General features: G+C 37.3%; 2 long non-coding RNA genes across 6 annotated transcripts in view; one reads left to right on the top strand and one right to left on the bottom strand.

Annotated features, from left to right (window-relative positions):
• Positions 1–19,888, top strand: part of LOC123614783 (uncharacterized) — a 654,335-nt gene that overhangs the window by 539,812 nt on the left and 94,635 nt on the right. The gene's annotated exons all lie outside the window — the stretch shown is intronic.
• LOC105063334 (uncharacterized) overlaps positions 1–19,888 on the bottom strand; it is a 121,523-nt gene that overhangs the window by 51,401 nt on the left and 50,234 nt on the right. Inside the window, exons 2-8 of one of the 3 annotated variants that reach the window (XR_012508170.1) lie at positions 19,499–19,548; positions 11,309–16,356; positions 8,550–8,589; positions 8,062–8,097; positions 7,186–7,268; positions 6,141–6,297; positions 3,267–3,321 (exon numbers count right to left, since the gene is read on the bottom strand). This is a non-coding gene — a long non-coding RNA (uncharacterized LOC105063334). The remainder of the gene's footprint in view (positions 1–3,266; positions 3,322–6,140; positions 6,298–7,185; positions 7,269–8,061; positions 8,098–8,549; positions 8,590–11,308; positions 16,357–19,498; positions 19,549–19,888) is intronic. The other 2 variants (XR_012508169.1, XR_012508171.1) reach the window with 2 other exon arrangements.

Here is a 19,888-nt window from a genome sequence, read left to right as displayed (position 1 = left end):
AATTTAGCATGCTATGTCCCTCTCTAGGACATTTACAATAAAAATTTGGATTTGAAAAACTGACAAATCATATTATAAAGATCTTTTTTAACTTTGTATAATTTAGAGTATCCTAAACAATTTTTCATAGACTTTCCCCATCTATTTTGCATTAAAAAAATCTATTTTTATTCCTCAGGGCTAATGTTTTGTTGAACACATTCTGGGAAATTCTCCTCTAATAGACCTTTCACACACTCACACAAAGACAGCCCTATAAGGTAACGTTTATGTTATTTATGTTTGGTTCTGTATTTACCAATTCTTTATCCTCATTTTGTGGATGGGATGTTAATGGACACGCTATTAATTTAATCACTCAACAAATATTTAGGCACAGTGCTAAATGCTAGGCATACAGTAATAAGCAAATCAATCAGGCCCCTGACCTTACCGAGCTTACAGTCCAGGAAAGAAACTGCTGCAAGAGCTCTAGCGTCTTAAAAAGAAAAGGAAAAAAAAAAACCAAAACCAGGAAGCACAAGTAATTTTAGCTGTCTCTGGCACTCATAGTTCATCTGGCTATGTTTGTTTTGTTTTCCCTAATTCTAAAATGAGAGAAGGAAAGAAAAAAAATAGAACATCAGTCCGGAAGTTTACAGTATGTTCTTTGAATAGAGATATGCCATATTTTCCTGAGGTCTACTTATGCTTCAACAGTTACATCCATGGTAATCTTCTAGTAATCCAAAGATGGGCTGCTACTGTTTAGAAAGAGGGAGATAGGAAGGAAAGGAAGGAAGAAAGGAAAAGGAAGGAAGGAATGAAGGAAAGAAGGAAGGAAGGGAGGAAGGAAGACAGCCCAATAATTCCTGCTCTCTCTTCCTATTGTAACTCTTCAGCTATTGATGTTACCTTCTATTTAAGATGATTCCTTTTAAGTGTCAGCTGAAGACCTTGTTTGTTCGACAGTCTGCATGCCACCACTGTCTTTCTAATAATTCAAAGCATATCTCAGATTTAACTCTTGGTGGTAACCACAGGCCCTACCTCTGTCAGGAAATACTTTCCCTAATTAGCTAACCAGCCTTCTTATTCAGGCTCTGACCCTTATGCTGGGGAATCTGTGTCTTCATCTGAACAGAAGGTGTCTCCTAAGCACAGGAAAAGACAGGCCCACGGGCATAGCCAGCATATGGTTCTCCAGAACTGTCCCATCCCTGGAATGCCTACACAAAAATATTAGATGTGGTCCTACCAAAAGGCGCTCTTGAAAGTTTCAAGAAGAGCCTCTCCTTCTTATTAGTTCCTTCATGCCCTATTTTCTTGTATGGAAGTAAGTGACTTGAGGGGTAGCTCCTGTATATACTACTTGAAAATAAATATTGTAGGTTGCTGGCCTTTGGTCGCAGAGGTTTAGGAAGAAGGAAAGGTTGCAGAATTTAGTAGGAAAAAAAAAAAGACTTACAACTAAAAGAGAAAAAAAGGAAGACCTTATGCAAACTATGGTTTCTTAGCTGTATTTTCTGTCATTGGTATGTCACAAATAGTTCTGTAAATCGGTTCTGAGCTGAATCCTCTGGGATATTATAACTTCATTTTGTTATTTCCCTCCTACTCTTCCCAGCATTTCCTTCGACGGGAATAATGTGAGATAAGATCATTGTCAGATACTATAAGGAAAGAACTTCGAAAAGAATTTGGGATTTTCAAGTTAAAATTAACAGCTGTGTTGGTCTATTTTCTTCTTCTAGTTAGCTGCGAATCAGTTTTCTAATTCATTCTTCCCTCTGTCACTTGCCTATTGATAATATGCTAGGCCATGCAGTACTTGTCCCTTTTTATTCCTTTTAATTAACTTTTTAAAAATCAATTATGATTACTTGTATGGATTTCTATTCTCTCTTCTCATCAAATTTGTTTGGCTTATTTTTTATTTACACACCACTACCCACTGCTGTGAATTAACAATAACAAAAAATCTGCACTCTTTCCTTCCACCTCTTGAACTGGAGAAACAGTTAGCTAATAAGAGGCTAAATGAGCCTTAGAGTATAGAGAAGCTGGAATCCTTAAATTATTTAAATTGAAAAATGGCTGGTTTTACAATCAGAAAAACTCAAGTGGACTGTAAGCCCTACTTGATTGTCCCCCCTTATCTGGATGATCTTGTAATGACAGCTGGAGTTATCTGCCATCAGCATCACTGTCCACAAAAGCTTCTGCTCTCTCTGCTCAACTCTTCAGCAGCCCTGGGGAGCTGGAGCTGTTTCAGGGGAGAGGGTCCTAGAGGATTGGAAACTTTATTAAAATGCAAAGCTGTCTCTAATGACAATAAAAGCTCAGTAAACAGTGATAGATCTAAAACCACAGAGCCAGAAATGATCTGCAGAATGAAAAAACCGAGATTTCATACACTGCCACTCATAGGCTGGGGTCACTGTAAAATAAAAAGCAATGTGAAATAAATAGCAGTGTAAAACAAAGAGCAAGAGCCGGAAGGAAAGGAAAATATCACGTTTTAACACAAGCAGTGCAGTAAATGCCATGTGTCAGACCAGTCCTTGCAGACTTCTGTCTCAAGAAGCAGCCTAGTGGAATGTGTTGTGGGAAGTCAGGGTAGTGTCTGCTTTGAAAGATTAGGGAAGTTCACTCCCACCAAAAAAAATTCCTCTCAGTAAGCAACTCATTCTTAAGCTATGTTCATGACTTTTCTGAAACTTTTTGTTACCAGTAAGTAGTATTGGTAGTAATAAGATAGTAATAGGAATCCATCACACTTGGACTTTAAGTCTGAAAGCCCTTTACTTCACTTGCCGTAGACCACGAGGAATCTAACCCTCAACATATATTTTAAGTTATTTGCCCAATTTGACCAATTATACTGTAAAATAAAGTAAGATCTTAAATTTATTTGACACTTTGTCCATTTAACTCAAAGGACTCCATGCATATTACTCACTAGTAAGTTAAAGCACCAAACTATAGAACAATTAAGTTACATGTTATAAACAAGGAAAATTAAAACAAGATCCAGGTAATTTAACTTCAAGTACACTAAGCTCATCATAAATCCCTCTCCCTTTACCTTGCATTCAAAATTCCTTACTAGAAAAAAAATAACTCTAAGCACAAAAAGTCATAAATAATACTTCAAATAGCTCAGTAGTCTTAAAAACCCAAGTAATATGTTCCCTCTGCACTTCAGTGCTTTGAAAACATTTCTCAAGAGGGAATCTAACATTATCATCATCTCAACCACCCACAATTACTTACTGAGTGCTTACCATATTTCTCCCCTTCTCCAATCTTCAAGCCTCATTTTCCCTTCTGCTCAGGAACCTCGAAAAGGGGAAAAAAAAAATCAAAGTGTTGATCTAAATTACCTAACTGGTAGTTTCCCTTTTTATGTAACTAGCAAGTTGAGCTAGCAAATGAAAAAGCTAAATGAAGTACCCCATTCCTTCATCTTCAGCAGAAAACATTAAAGTACTGGTCAGATAATAATTACTCCAAATATCACGAGAATCCCCTAAGTACATAATACTTTTGTCTTTATTTCTTCTAAAAATATTGTGTTTACATTTGACATGTTTATATACTGATTTTTGTAATGAGAAAAGACTGGCAGAATTACCTAAGACATTTTTTTCCATTTTCAGTTCAGAGATGCTTAAGGTGTGACCTTATACACAAGCTTCCTTCTCCAATGTAAGAAAACAAGGTTCCCTCTGTCCTCAAAAAAGAGACTGGGCACCATAACACAGAGAGGCCCCTTTGTCCGGCTCTCCCAGCTACCCCCATTAATATGCACTACTGCAAACTTGAGGCCCAGTGAGGAACTCCTTTGACTTGGGAGACTGGATTTTGCAAAACCCAACCTTTGTTCCACAGGGACACTCATGTCAAATGACAGTCCCCCACAGTAATTGTAACTCCACCATGTTCTCCCATTCAGGACAGCGTACTGGAGTGCAAGTGAGTGAAAATAATGCTGTTACAAGGATAACCTTGAGTTTGCTGGAATCCTTAATTCTTAAACCCCAGAATTTTATTATTATTTCACATTTCTTGTAACATATCTGTCACAGCTGATCAAGACACACCAGAGTCTCCTAACACTGGGGTTGAAAAAATACCCATTTAGTGAAACTAGCATCCAAACTGGCAGAGCTAATAAGTGAGAAGAGATCCTTGGACCCCTGGAGCTAACCCGAGATGCAAGAGGGCACTCTCAGCTAGCACTGGCTCTTAGGAATCTTTCAGCGAATGACAAGACCACATCGTACCACTCTGCTTCTTCCAGCCTGGTGTCCCTCACACCGAGTTGGCTCAACAGCCTCAAGTTTATGGGTCAGGATGGGACAGAGGGTGTTTACATTAAAGTAGGTTTTAAATAAGCTTAAGATATCAAAATATTGTTAACAGTATGAAATTAATTTTATGCACCATGACTCAATTTCTGTCCTGTTATTAACTGTATTATTGGTGTGTGTTAAGTTGGACTTTACACTGAAAAAATTATTTTTGAAATTTCCAGTGTGCAAAATGCAATGATTTTCTGGAGAGCTTTTAAAAAGGCCAATACTGACACTATACCCCAGACAAGTTAAATCAGAATCTCTGAGAATGAGACCCAGGCATCAGTAATTTTTAAAGCTCCCCAAGTGATTCCAGTGTGTAACCAAGATTGAGACCCACTGGTCTAAAGAAGGGAAAAGGGCAGACAACGTAGTTCAGTATAGGGAGATACCAAGAAATTATGATCCTGCAGTTATAATTGGTGTTATTTAGATTTGTCAACCTGATGACCTAAGAGCTGCCAATGATCCTGGAGATGGGCCTAAGACATTCCCAGACAGCAGTCATTCCCTGTCTCTATCCTTGGGGCCTTATATCCCTGGGAGACAAGGCAAAAGGAAGTAGTGACTTTTGCATGGCTGTAGAATTCTCTCCAAATTGTTTCAGTAAAATCTTTCTCTACCTCCCTCTCTTTAGAGGCAGGTAGAAGTAGAGAGTCCTGGACCTACTACAGACTTCCTCAGAATAGACAGATTCAGACCAGAGTTTAAAAAAAATAATATGGCATGTCTGTTGTGGGCAAGGTGCTCACTTGATTCTTACTACGGCCCCATGAGGCAGGTATTAGATGTACTTCCATTTTACAGGTGAAGATACTGAGAAACAGCAACAAAAGAAGGCTGCCCAAGGTCATACAACTAATGTGTGTCTAAGTCTGGACTTTTTACTCCAAGACAGATGGAAAACTGACCAAGGGTCACCACAGCTATCCATGGACAGCTGTCTGTGTCAAAGGAATCTTTCATTCTTTAGGTAGAGAATCAAATTAGTATGCTAATTGTGTTCTTTGCTAGTATGTGTAAGTAAGCATTATACTCACAGACATAGAAAAGAATCTTAGTGTTCAGACACCAGGATGGTATCTGTCCTCTTTTGAAACAGCATCACTAGTTCTCATGGCCAATTTAAATCTATTGGAGTTTATTTGATTTAAAAAAAAAATGTTTGGAATAACTTAGAGAACCCAGCATATGCATCTAAGCTCAAGCTTACATGGAACCTTTGAAAACAGGGTATGAATCTGTCTAAAAACAGTTCTGAAAATGGAAATCCTCTTGAATTCATGGTGGTAGAAAAAAAAAAGAAAAAAATACATTTTGTATGTTCTCCCTGTGAAGTCCTAGAGTGTGGGTGTAATTGAGATTTGGCATCCATGCCAAACAGCTAGAGCCATCTGTTTCCTATGTGGTAAACTTCTTCTCAACCAGAAATTGCTAGCTACCTAAAGAAACAGCCTCAGGTAGAACCTGCCCTCAACCAATGTGAAGAAAGCAGTTGATTTACTCATCAAGCATTGCCTCATGTCTTATTATGTACTAGCTGCTGTTGCTCCGGCTATTTCATTTTTACGCCTTTCCCAGCTACTGGCACTCCTGTCCCTCTTCCTCTCACACTCCCAAAGACCTTTTCTCTGTCCCTCTACCCTCTGGGCCAAAACCTGCTCTTTGACCCTTCATTCATATGAAGGTAAAAGTGGTTAATAACAGCTAAAAAGAGTTATGATTTCCAGGGCAATATGCATTTTAACAGAGAGAAAATCCTTTCAAGCTAAAAGGGCAATGGTCTTATAATATAATTACAGGCAGTGGTTCCCTGGAGACAGATGAGGCCTGCTCCAATCTTGCCACTCCATGGCAGCCTCCTGCTCTCCTGAGGTCAGGTCCATGCCTGTTCATGCTTTTATCCCAAGTGCTTGGCACAGCATATTTGGCACTCAGTAGTGAAGGAAGCTGTGGCCTAAGGAAAACAAGTAGTAATAACAAGTCACTGACACAGATGAATGGGAAGGTGCTGGATTAGTTTTGAGCCAAAATACCATGGGGAGAGGCTAGGTGGAGCAGTAAAAGGAGGTAACCCCAGGCCATCATTTGAACTCTCCAAGAAGCTAGTGTCAGTTCTGAGAGACTTCTGGGAGTTCCAGTTAGTTCTAGGAACTACAGATCTGGCTTTACTTATTAGCAGCTCTGCTACACTTCAACTTGTTGCATTCAACTTGCACTGGAATTGGGATAACGAGTAAATGAATCATTCAAAAAATATGTATTGAGTGCCTGCTATGAACCAGGAATGCTGCTAGGTGTTATAGGTAAAGCAGCATAAAACCCAGTTCCTGCCCTCGTGAAGCTAACATTCTACTTAGAGTCTGCTGTGAAAGCATTGATTGCATAATTCAGTATTTAATTGGGGTGATGCCTAAGTATGACAAAGGAAAACTGCAGGATACTGAGAAAGCATACATCACAGGGACATGACCTAATACACAAAGTTAGGCAAAGCTTCTCCAGAAAAAAAAGTCAATTAAGCTGATTCCTGAAAGGCAGAGAATTTGGTTTAAAAAATTTTTTTAATAAGTGGACATTTCTAATAAACACCTTTAACATGTGATACTCTAGAGCTAATCCTGAGAATTATCTTGACTCCCTTTCTTGATATGCTTCACGTAGAAAACATTCTGAGGTCCTTGCAACAAGCTAGCCTATTCAAGGTCCTGAATTCAGACAAAAGAAACCATTTCCACAGACGTAAACAACTTCCAGAGGCAACACAAGTATGCTGTGATCCCATCCACTACTGTTACTCTGTGCTCTCACCTAGGTCGTTGGCATGAATGCCTATTTGACATACCCCATCAGTACGCTCTAGACAGGCAGCTTTCAAATTCTGAAATGTCCACAGACAAGACTTTCTATATGGCTCTGTCCAAAAACCTTGGGCAAAAGAAAAGGAGTTAAGAAAAAGGAAATGAGTCAAGGCCCTTGACAACCTCAGAGAAAGCCTGATCTGTACAAGGGACACTTTAACCATCCCGCCCGCTCTTCTCTTAATGTGGAGCCAATTCTTTGTAAGTTTTCCAAAAGACATTCCCAAGCTCATCATAGTATTTTATACATCACCTTTCCTTGTCTCCCTTCTTCAGCTAATTAAATTCTTGTTCCTAAAAACTCAGTTCTAGCATCTTATCCTCTTACCCCACTGTCCCAATCTAATTTAGATATCCTTTCTTGTGCTCTCATAGAATGCTGCACTCTTATACCTTATCAGTTATATTATAATAATTGATTTACTTATCTGACTCATCTACTACTTATGGGAGTAAGTTCCTTAAGGACAAGACTCATGTTTTAATCATTTTTGTATCCCTACTTCCTAGCAGAGTACTACTTTAAAAATCCACTGAATGAATTAATGTCCATGCATGATAGTTACTCTTCTTAGTCTCTGGAAGGACATAGAGACTTAGTTTTTATATATCTAGTGAACAAGTCTGGTTTTGTATGTAGGAAACTTCTGACCTATGCCAGGAAATTCTTCTCCATTTATAGATAAGCCTGTTGTAGTTACTTTAACTAGGCTGTTGCTCTATATGCTCTATAGTCTTCTTTGAAAACATCTTAAGAACTAAATAGGGAACCCTCTGACACTGTTGGTGGGAATGTAAATTGGTACAGCCACTATGAAGAACAGTATGCAGGTTCCTTAAAAAACTAAAAACAGACTTACCATATGATCCAGCAATCCCACTTCTAGGGCATGTATCTGGAAAAGAAGAAAACTCTAATTCAAAAAGATACATGTTCCCCAATGCTCATAGCAGCACTGTTCACAATCCCCAAGACACAGAAGCAACCTAAATGTCTATCGACAGCTGAATGAATAAAAAAGATGTTATACCTACACACATACACGTGCGTGCACGCCATGGAATGTTACTCAGCCATAAAGAAGAATGAAACAATGCCATTTGCAGCAATGTGGATAGACCTAGAGATTATCATACTAAGTGAAGTCAAAGGCAAGTATTGTAATATTATTTATATGTAGAATCTAAAAACATTATTCAAATGAACTTATTTACAAAACAGAAATAGACTCACAGACATAGAAAACAAACCTATGGTTACCAAAGAGGAAGGGGGGGGTATAAATTGGAATTTGGGATTAACAGATACACACTACTATATGTATAAAGTAGATAAACAAGGACCTACTGTATAGCACAGGGAACTATATTCATTGTCTTGTAATAACCTATAACAGAAAAGAATCTGAAAAAGAATATCTATATATATTACACACACACATATAACTGAATTACTTTTCTGTACACCTGAAACATTGCAAATCAACTATACTTCACCAAAAAGAACTAAATAGACCAGTATGCATGGTTCCACTGATCAACATATCAGCCAAGAACACAAGTAGTTTTGATGTCCTGTGCTGAATAAGATAGAATCATATGCGTAAGTCTGATCTTTTAATCAGTGCATTTTAAATAACTTCCATGTTTCATATTAGAAATGGCATAATTTCCAAGCTAGAAGCAAGGAAAGAATGAACCATGCCTAGCAGGATGTTTATCATGTAGTAAGTACTTAAATATTTATTTAACAAGAAAAGGAAAGGATACATTAAAAAAGGAATAATTGGATGCATGTATAAATATAGCATAATCCACAGGAATCATCAAGCCATAAACTAGAATAAAAGACTTACTTTTGGAAAAAATAACTAAGCCATCAAACATTAAAAATAAAGGCTATAGGAGTGAGGAGGGTTTCATTCAGTGGTAGAGTGCCTGCTTAGCATGCATGAGGTCCTGGGTTCAATCCCCAGTACCTCAATTAAAAATAAATAAACCTAACTACCTCCCCTGCTAAAAATAAACTAAAAATATTTTAAAAATTAAACATAAAATGACATAAAAGCTATAGGAAAGTCACATTTTCCAAACAAACAGGATCCAAATGTCATTCAAACACTGAAAAAGAGTGTGTTTAAAAAAAATACTAACCTGAAAGAGGCAAAAGTTTAATATATGAGGAAAACATATTATAAATTCTAAAGATACCCTGTACCACCCGTTCTGTCTTCTCACACCCCTTGCCTCCCCCACACATACACAATCACCATCCTTACATATACACATCACAGTTGTCTACTTGCTTTTCCTGAAAGAGCCTTGATTTGGAAAAGAGTAAGTTAAGAGATTACGGTAGGGTAAGATAAAGTCCTGCCAGCTGAAATTCCCCTTCCTTGTCTGCCTATTTATCTTCAGGATAGGCATAATTGCCACCTCTTCTATGGAAACCCTTTTTGATCTATGCTAGCTCCCAGCCAATTGCCCCCTTCCTCTGTACCATCACTACTACTTACCTCTTCTTCTCTTCTGCACTTATTTCACTCTCTTTACTTATAGGTGCCTACATGTGTCCTTTCTCTAGAATAAGAACTTTGAAAGAGTGGTTGTGTCTCATTTATCTTTATATTCCATTCTCCCTCTCTTCCTTCTTAATTTCTAACCCAGCACCTAGCAAAGAGTAGGAACTCAGAAAATGTTAGCATGGAAGGGAAGAAGGAAAGAAGAAAAAGAAGAAAGAAATTTATTTCTGATGAAAAAACTACTTGTCTTCTTCCTTTAAAATATTTTCTCTTTTCAAATTCAGGGGACAGCCTTTTTTCCCCTAGGTGTTAAGGTGTCTGCCCTTGAACACCTTACTTTGGCAAAGTGCCCAAATTCCATCTCCAACCAGCTGAGTCATTTTCAGTTCCTTTGTGATTCATTCATGTTCTTCCCCTTCATTGACACGTTAACATTTCATGGTGAGTGGGTCCTGTTCAGCTGGCAGCCCCCCTCACCCCACACCTCTAAGATGTACTCACTTCACTAGTTCCCAACTGCCTGCCTCTTGGGGAGCTCTCAGTCATCACCACCATCTAGCGAACAGAGGAGTTGTTTGTTTGCTGTTGTCATGCCTTAATTTTAATAATTAACGTGAAGCAAACTCAGAGAATGAGAGATCTCTGCTAGAGGCTGTCTTCTCTTACATGTTTTCAAAAGCACCTAGTTCATGTGAAGAAAGTGAGAGAAATACAGATAATGAAAGAACTGGGCAGACCTCATATCTACTTAATTTGGTATCTTGTTAAAATCTCTCATTTTTATTCTTCTCAAATATCCATACTTCTTACCTCCATGTCCTCTGCAATAGTGACTCTCAATGCATTTCTAGTTTGATCTTGCTTTTTAAGTGTTGAATTTATACAGCAATAATCCAGGAGCAAATTTAGTAATTAAAAATCTAGCATTTCTAAGGCATGGCATACAAGGGTTTCTATTTACTGACTTCCAAAAGGAAATCACACACACAAATATTTGTTACAAGGTTCGCATTTCAGGATTTTCTTTTGTGCCTTAGTCCCTTAGTAGGTGCTCAATAACTCCCCGCTGACACACTGATTCATTTTAGTAGCTCCCTGTTATTTCCAAAAGACAGCATTTTCCAGACTTTTCTGATCAACAAATGAAACGTATGTTTTCTTAAAGCTGTGGAAATAGAATAATTCATATTGCGAGGTTATTTATTACCAGCCAGACCCTCATCTTGCTCTATGGGGCTCTGATAATCACCTATTTCAGAAGCCATTAGCCTTCTGTGTGTTGTAAAGCACTCTTCACTGTAACGTGTCTGTGCCTTTGTATTCTAGGAGGAGGAATGGTGTGTAGTGAAGTAACAGACCTCTGTTGACCAAGTAGGAAAGTCTTTGATACACAAATAGTACGTTAAAATGCTTTTATTTGATAGTGTTGAAATTAAACAGCGTGTGGAATCCCTGCCCAGGTATAGGAACGTATAAAACCTCTGAGAACATGTACATTAATTCAAATGCTTAACATTACTGAAACACAGACTTATAAGAAAAATGCACACTGAAAGAATGTAATAATCAAAGCTTAGGCACTTACAGGAGGACAGCAGGAGCTGGATTTAACTTATTGATTTTAGAGCCACTGTTTAAAAAAAAAAAGAGTAAAATATTGCTTTTACTGTTTGTCAGATAATAATGACTGTTGTTGCAAATTATAAAATTTAATTAGCTATATAAATGCCAGAGGAACAAATAGTGTGCTATTGTCTTGATATCTTCCTAGAAATTAGTCTTTTAAAATAACTTTGCCATATTAATCATCTAAAAATATTTTTGATCACTGAATTAATAGTTTGCAGCCTGTTTTCAGGTACTCATTGCCATAGGTGATTGCTTCTTAATTACTACATGGGTTCTTTCTATTCACTCATATTAATTCATGTTTTCTGGCACAGTCCCAAAAGGCAGCCTTTCCCTATATCTTCTAATTACTTCTATAATTGAATTTGCCCACTTTTTCTAACCTATTTTTTAAACTGACTGTGTTTGTTCATGGTTTATTGTGTCTTTTTTGTGTCAGTTCTCTGCAAGCAGAATGTACATTGATTCTTTCCTCGTTTCTCATTAATTTTCAAGAGCTTTGCTGCATGTCTGTTTTTTCAGTCTGTCAGACCTATTGCTGGACCAAAAAAAAAAAGACTTATTATTAAAGGTTAGGTAAAATAGACTGAAGTTAATTAATTCATTAGTAACTCTGAGCCAATTACTGAAGCCTTCTCTTATTTATATACTTGTTAACAAGACAGAAATGAGAAAGGCCAATTATAGGCACATGTCCTTCAGAAGTTCAGCAAACCCAGAGCTTATGCATTTGTTGATACTCCCCCTGAAAATTCAGTTTATCTATCAGACATGTGAAACTACATTTAAAAAATTGTTGAGTAACACTTTATTCCATTCTATCAATTGATAAATTTTAAAGGGTTTTTCTCCCTCTTCAGATTTTTAGTATGTCTAATAGTACTAAGTTCTTCTAAAATTATCTCAAGAGTATTACTTAGCCTTAGAGCAATTATAAAAATAGGAAAAAAATTATTTTTTGATTTTCATTTTCTTCTTTCTAAGGTATTGAGCTTTTAATTCTTGAAGTGGTATAACTGATTAGCAGATTTCATATACTACAACCCTTTAAATATGTTCCACTTGATTTTTAGTGAATATGCCAAAACTTTATAACATGTGGTAAGGCAGTTTTTCCCAGATTTCTCCTGGTGATCTATATTAAAAATTTTAACTGCTTCTTCTATATAAACTACCTGCATTGTACATACTATAACCATCACTTCACCTTCCCTGACTCAGAAATATTTAACGGGGGTTAGGAGGGAATGGGGTTGGTGATTGATTAGTGATTAGTTTTTTGCACATTTATAGTCTCTTTAAATGTTTGTGTCAGCATAGGACCAATAAATTAACAGAATGAACTGACACTAATATCTCAATAAGTTGACTGGCTGTTTGGCTGAGGTAAAACTATTTGAGGTATGTTTTTTCTTTTCCTTTTTTTTTTTTTAACTTTTTTTAATATCATGTAGACATGGGTTTCCATAGTCAAGTGATGCCAAAATAATAAAAAATGTGCCTAATTTAGTTGTTCCTCAGTTCCAAATGTATTAAAATTTAATCAGTTATTTTATAGCATGATAATAACAATCACAGCATTAGAAAATGAGAAAGAATCTCAGCAGATGATTACCCTGGGTCCTTGATTCTTGAAAGACCAAAGAATAAAAGTTCAAAAATATGCAGTGTGCCTTATTCAGGAAGCCTTTCTTAATACTTTCTACATCTGAAGTTAATAATTTCTTGCCTCCAAATTTTCATACCCTCTTATTTGTAACCATTTTATGAACCTTTTCACTTTTTACCCTGCATTGTAATAACTTGTCTTTTTCTCTGCTGAATTATTACTTAATTGAGGAAGTAACTGTATTTTACGTTACTTTGTAGCCCAAGCACTTAGCACAATGCCTGACAAATATCAGACCTTCAATAAATATATGTCAAAAGAATTAGGAGTGAGGAGTCCATAATCTCTTTTTAACATGTTTGTTGTCTAACCTCCCTCACTGTCTAGGCTAACTAAAGAATCTCTTGCTTGAAATCAGTTAATGTATCTTAATTTTATGTGGTAACTGCAGTAAATTGGCAACAAATGTTCCGTTATTAATTCATCGTGCAGGCTTCTCTGCTCAAGATTAAAAGTCTATACTAATTTTTCCTCAGATGAACTGTTTTTCATTCCTCTAATTACTACATGACTATTTTTTGTGGCTTTACCAGCCTCGAGTTTGTTACTTTGGGCCAAGACCACACAGGCCCTTGTTACTCTTTCCAATTTCATGTGCAGTGCAGACACACCTATATGAAACAGAAGTTAGATTTCTCCGTAGGGCTTTTCCCCATCAGTTCTCCATGCCCCTGTTTCAGTGAAGCTGGTTTTCCTTCAGTTAACTTTTGTGTATTGTCCCTGACTCTTTTTTTACCCTTCCTTTCTTCCTTCTTTCCTTTTCTCCCTCTCCCCTTCCTTTTTTTTTTCTTTTTTTTTTTTTTAAATAAGGCATTTCAGAGTTATGTCTCCTAAAAACAGCACTTCATATATTTATAATGATTTCCAGTGTATGAGCTCTTTCCACAGATACCATCTCATTTGATTCTTACAGGCTAAGTATTATGCAGGTGAGGAAACTAAAATTCAAAGAGGTTAAGTGACTTGCCCAAGGCCACACAGCTAGTTACAATTTCAGTTTTTAAATTCCTGACTTGTTTGCCAGTGAGAACAAAATTCAGGTCCCCTTTTCTTAGTATTTCTTATCTTTTATGTGAGGGAACTACCTAATATACTCCCCAAACAACTGGATTTGCAGCCAACTAAATGATATTTCCAGTAATTATACAGGTCATCATAAAGGGAAAAAATGTGGCCTAGTACCTTAATGTGTATATATTATGCAAAAACACAGATTCTGATTCAGCAGGTCTGCATTTCTAATGAGCTCTCAGGTGGCCCATGGGGCCGATGCTGCAGGTCCACAGACCTCACTTGGAGTAGTTAGGCCTGGTGGACCGAGTAAGGCTCTGGAGCTGGAGGGACTTGATTCAAGTCCTGGCTCTTCTGTTTACTATGCCCTGGGGTGAGCTACTTAGCACCTATGAGCCTCGGTTCTTCATCCTTAAAATAAAGACAGTAATATGTATCTCACTGAAAGCCAAGGGAATTGCCTTTCAATGAATTGGCATCCTTCCTCTCCACACTACTGCCTGATCAATCTTCCTAAGGTCTCCCTCCACTCAGAAACTTTCTAGTGAGCCTCACTGCTTGGTGAACTAGGGACAAACTCCTCCCCTTGAGCTCCAAACCCTCAACGTTATAGCCAAAGTCCCCTTTCTAACTTGAGCTCTCCCCACTTCCTACTCACACCTTCTGGTAGCCAACACATTAGATTTCTTACTGCCTCTTCTTGATTCCCCTTTGTTCTAGTCAACCTTCATCATATCCACTTTATCCTTTCTTTAAGTCTCTTTTCCCATCCAGGCTTTTAATGGAAGTGTTTTCCTGCTCTCATCTCCTCGTACTCCTAACTCCCACACATATCTAGATATGTGTCTCTGAATCTGAATTCTTATAACACTCTCTTTGTATCTTTGGATGGTTTCTTTTATATTGTTCCTTATGTTCCAGTTATTTCTGTAATTATCTCATATCCTAGTAGACTCTCAGTTACTTGAGGATGGGGATCAGGTAGGTATTGTTCAGATATCACAGATACGCAACTTTGGGGCGCAGACCTGGATACATACCTCAGCTCCATCATGTGCCAGAACAAGCCTCCACACCTATTTGACCTCCAGTTTTCCCATCTTTAAGTAGGTGCCAAAAATGCCTAACTTGCAGAGTTACTGGGAAGAAATGCTGTATATAAAATACCTCACACGGTATCCAGTACAAGAGCTCATGTCAGTGAAATTGAGCAAATTAGAACTGACCATGTAATCCCAACACAACTCAGACATTTATTCTAGTGTATGAATAACTGGACCCAAGCCCAGGCTTCCAGTTTGTGTGAACATTTTAACATTTTCTTTTCTGTCTATGTTTATGTCCATGTTAAGTCTCACCAGAATATTCCATATTCAGCCCTCTTCAAATCAAAGTACATTTGTTGATCTAGCGCCCAGTGAGTATAGTTTGCAGTGATAATGGAAAGGTAACAAGAGTATGGTTTTTAAAAAAAAGCATGTGGTTTATAGTTAAGCCTAGGTTTGAATCCAAACTGTCACTCTCTGGCAATTTCCCTAATCTCTCCAAACTATAACAATCTCAGAAGTTGGATTTGAGATGTTTTTACTTTCTTTTTTGTATTTCTCTGTATTTTTTAGACTTTTTAAAAAATAAAGAGCATTTTATTTCTGTAGCCCAGAAACAATAATAATATTACCATGAGTAATAGTAATAACGTTTAATGCCCCAAATCTCCACTTCTGTAAGTTGAATTTATATGTATTTTTTTTCTTGACTGTTCAAGGCCCTCATCAATTTAAATGTTTTGATTATTTCAGTAATTGCTAAGAACAGTACATTTCTTTTTATATTCTTATCAACTAGTTTTAAAAAACAACTAAATATATCAATAAACTGTATCGCCATTCAGTTTAACACTTTGGGGGACAAACAGTTTTTTTTATAACTAGAAGTTAAATGCTGTCACTGTAACCAAATTTGACTCATGCCTGGACACAGTATGAGAGAGAGATCCAAGTTGTAGCTAAACTTAAAGCAGTCAAAGCCAAAGTCACAGCCATAATCAGTATGTTGTTTTGTTAGTGTGGGTAAGGAGGGGTTTTTTTTAAAGAAAAATAGAAAATGGGGCAAACCTTGTTTTAATTAGGGACTATATGGAAAGAAAACTAAATGCCTATATTAAAACCCATTCTTTCAGACTACCAGTAACATTGTCCCTCAGCCTCAAGAGACAATCATAAAACAATAACTCAGAGTGCTTTTAGCACAAGAACTGAAGTTGTACACTGTGCCTGTAAAGTCCTATGTAGAAGGAAGGCAATGTTTAAAGCTGCTGTCTCCACCTGAAAAAAAAAAAAAGAAAGAAATAAACGGGGATTCTGAATCAAGGATGTATACATTTTCTGTCTTTCTGTCTTGTGGGTCTTTACTGCTAAAAATATTTTTATGAAATTGCTCTGTGCTTTAAGCTTCGTGTGGTCTTGTTTGCTTCTTCTCAAATCTCAAACCATGACATAGTTATGAAACATCTTGAGTTATTAAAAGTAGAGAAATTGTATTTTGTTTGTGAAATAAACAGCAGGCCAAGCAATGTCTTCAGAAAGAAAGATCTTATTTTGTATGAAAAAATGTCCTTTTTCATTATAAGCTAAAATGAAGGATGATTCCTGGACAAAGAGACAGAAATTATCACTTGCAAGCTGTTATGTTGAAGCTGTCTGCATAGCTACAAATGAAGCAGAGACTGGTTTCTTTTTCTTGGCCTATTTGGCCAGTATAAAGCATCTTACTGGGTGATCAAATCTTGAAAAGTCACCTTGAGATTTAAGTTACCAGTCTGCAGCATTTCGAGGATCAACTTAACAACAAAGAGAGATTTAATTTCACTTCCTGAGGCATAGACACAAACTGAGATGCAGCCTACCAAATGGTTGTGAGCATGGGCTTCAAGTTAGACCCACCTGAATGTAAGCCCCAGATCTACCCCTGGCTAACCATGTAATCTTTGGCAATTTAATCTCATGAAGCCTGTTTCCTCATCCGTGGGGATTATACCATATTTCACCAGAGTTAAGACATAAATTTCTTCCACACTTTAACATCTCTGATGTCAGAAGGCATCTTACAACTGATGATTTGTCATGGTTTAATTAGCAAAGCCTTTTCTTTTCTTACTAGTACATAAATTAATTGTGGATTTAACCACCTATGGCATTTGAGATTCAGTTAAATAATATATATGTCATAGAGTTGTTTTGAGATAAAAATAAAACAGAGATGTAAAACCTAGTACCTGGCCCAGAGAAGACTCTCGGTAAATAATACCAATTAATGTAGTACAGTACGATTTTTTGTAACTTTGGCATTTTTCTGTCATTTTAGTTATAGTTTTTGTTTGCCAAAACTAGAAGTTAATTTTTTTTTGCAAAATCCTTGTGTTGGGATAGCCTGCCTACTGAATTAATTGTTCATCAAATTTCATCTAATTTCTCTGGCAGCAAGATATTGACCCTAAGGGTATAAATCTGAAACATGATCAAAATAAAGGCTTATGAACGTCCACACTGATTTATCAGATTGAGCTGTCTGCAGACAGGAAGTCAGTAGTGCGCACGCTTCACCAGTGCCTGGCCCATGGCTATTAGCACTACTGCAGTGGTGTTAAGAGGCAGAAGCATGCAAGGAGTGGGTGAAGAGCACAGATTCTGAGCCAGACTGGCTGAGTTCAAATCTTGGCTCTTCCCCTTACAAGCTCTGTAACCATGGACAAGTTACTTAACTTCTCTGTGGCCTCCATTTCCTCATAGGGTTGTTGTGAAAATTAAATGAACAATGTCCATGGGGTGCTTTGTAAGTTTGCTATTATTGAAACACATCCTTCTTGTGTTCAAGTTCCTTAAAAAAGGGCTGAGTTTTCTGACACTAAAAGGGAATATTGTAATCAATTTACTTTTCAAGCAAGTAACTGTTATAATTCTATTAGAGGTTTATATATAAATATATGTTTATGTGTTATACAAAACATATAACATGCAAGAGTCCCTTTGAGATATTTGTAATCATGTGGCCCAGCTGATAAAACTAGCCTACTTAGCAATAAACATGACTGAAAAAAAAAAATCAAATTAAGTCTGAGGTTGCTTCCAACAGCCTCTGGGTGTCTGTATATATCTTGTTATGGTTTAAAATTCAGTGTAATATAGGTCAGCTTGTACCCACAAGAAAGGGTCACTATGACCAAGAATTTTAGAATGGCCTCCTTCTAACATTTGTTCACTTGTAATTCATATTATTCTAATTTCTTATAGCTGTGAATATGACTATTATGCCTAGAACAACTATGACCATCAAGCATGTATCTCTAAGCACTTAGATTGGGTGTGGCTTTTAACTTATTGATCACACCTTTTAAAAATACAGAATCAACTCTGAAATGAAATAAAACTTACCAATAGTTCATCATTATTTTGGGAGTGGTAATTCACTTGAATAACTGTAATCAGTATTATTTTTCATAAACCAAAGCACATTTTTAGCTTTTCTCTTCTCTCTTTGTTTAAATTTTGTTCAGTCTCTAAATCTGTCATCAGTGTCAATGCCGAAAGACTACAGCATAGTGTGTTAGAATGTTGGTGTCCCAACAACTTGGCTCCAAAACCCAGTCTACCACTCAACTAACCCCCAAAATCTTCAATAAGATTTGCTCTTGCTCATGTCATAAGTCTGGTAAGGGGTGGGTGGCCTTCCTTTATCCTGTAGCTCAGCCATCTAATGCATGCTTCCCACAGTCATCCTGGTAGGAAAGGCAGAACCTGGAAGGGCTCTTTTAGGAGCAAGAACTGGAAATGACTTAAGTCACTTACATCCAGTTCCATTATCTAAAACACAGTCACATGTCCGTAACCAAATTACAAGGGAGGCTGGGAAATATCATCTTACTACTTGTTCAGTTAGAAAAAATGGTATGGTGAATATGTAGCATTTTCCCTGCCATAGCCACTTACTAGCTGTATAACTTTAAGCAAGTTACTTAACTTCTCAGAGCCTCAGTTTTCTCATTTGCAAAATCACAATAATAATACCTATCTTGCAGAGCTGCTGTGAGGATAAATGAGAGAAAGAATCTAAAGCACATGGCATATGATAAGTCCTTCATAAAACTGTTATGTTTTATTACTAATAATCAATACTTTCTCCTTAAAACACATACATACATAGGACCCAAGTTATTAGCACCCACCAGTGGAACTCTCTACTGAGCTTCTAGATACTGCCTAGCCTGTTGGGAGTACAGGAATCAAGGCAGCCTAGACCATTGGCCATGGGACTGATGTCCATAAAAGCATCATATTACATGGGCTGGGGTAAGGAGAAACCAAAGCCAGGGCAGGATCCTGAAAAGAGGTTCTATGTTCTCCTGGAATCTTAGAGGGGAGGATTTTAAGGGATAAATTAAAGTGGTGGAGGACAGAGGGGAGAACTCACCAGTTGTGTCAACTTGTGCTCAAAGTGGACCCCAAGTCCCAAGATGGCAGCTGCAAGAAAGGCGGGAAAATGAACACATACTGAGTACTTACAATGTAGCAGGCATCATGCTGGGGCTTTCACACAAATGACCTCATTTACTTTTCACCAAAATCCTTAGGTAAGAATCATTAACCCTTGTTTCCAGTACAGTCAAAGTAACTCACCCAAATTTACATAGCTAGTAAGTGATGCCACTGAGATTGGGTCTTCAAAGTCCTAATGTAGTGCTCTTCATGCTACACCACCACTTTACATCTCCCAGTGTTGCTGAATTGTGCTGAGGACCAGTAGATCTTAGAGAATAATCAGGGAGTTTATTCTCCTTGGGAGAGCAGGAAGTAGATCAAT

Source organism: Camelus bactrianus, chromosome 1 (assembly GCF_048773025.1).
Source record: "Camelus bactrianus isolate YW-2024 breed Bactrian camel chromosome 1, ASM4877302v1, whole genome shotgun sequence".
Taxonomy (NCBI): domain Eukaryota; kingdom Metazoa; phylum Chordata; class Mammalia; order Artiodactyla; family Camelidae; genus Camelus; species Camelus bactrianus.
Note: the sequence above shows the minus strand (reverse complement) of the source record. Positions and strands in the feature narration are given on the sequence as shown.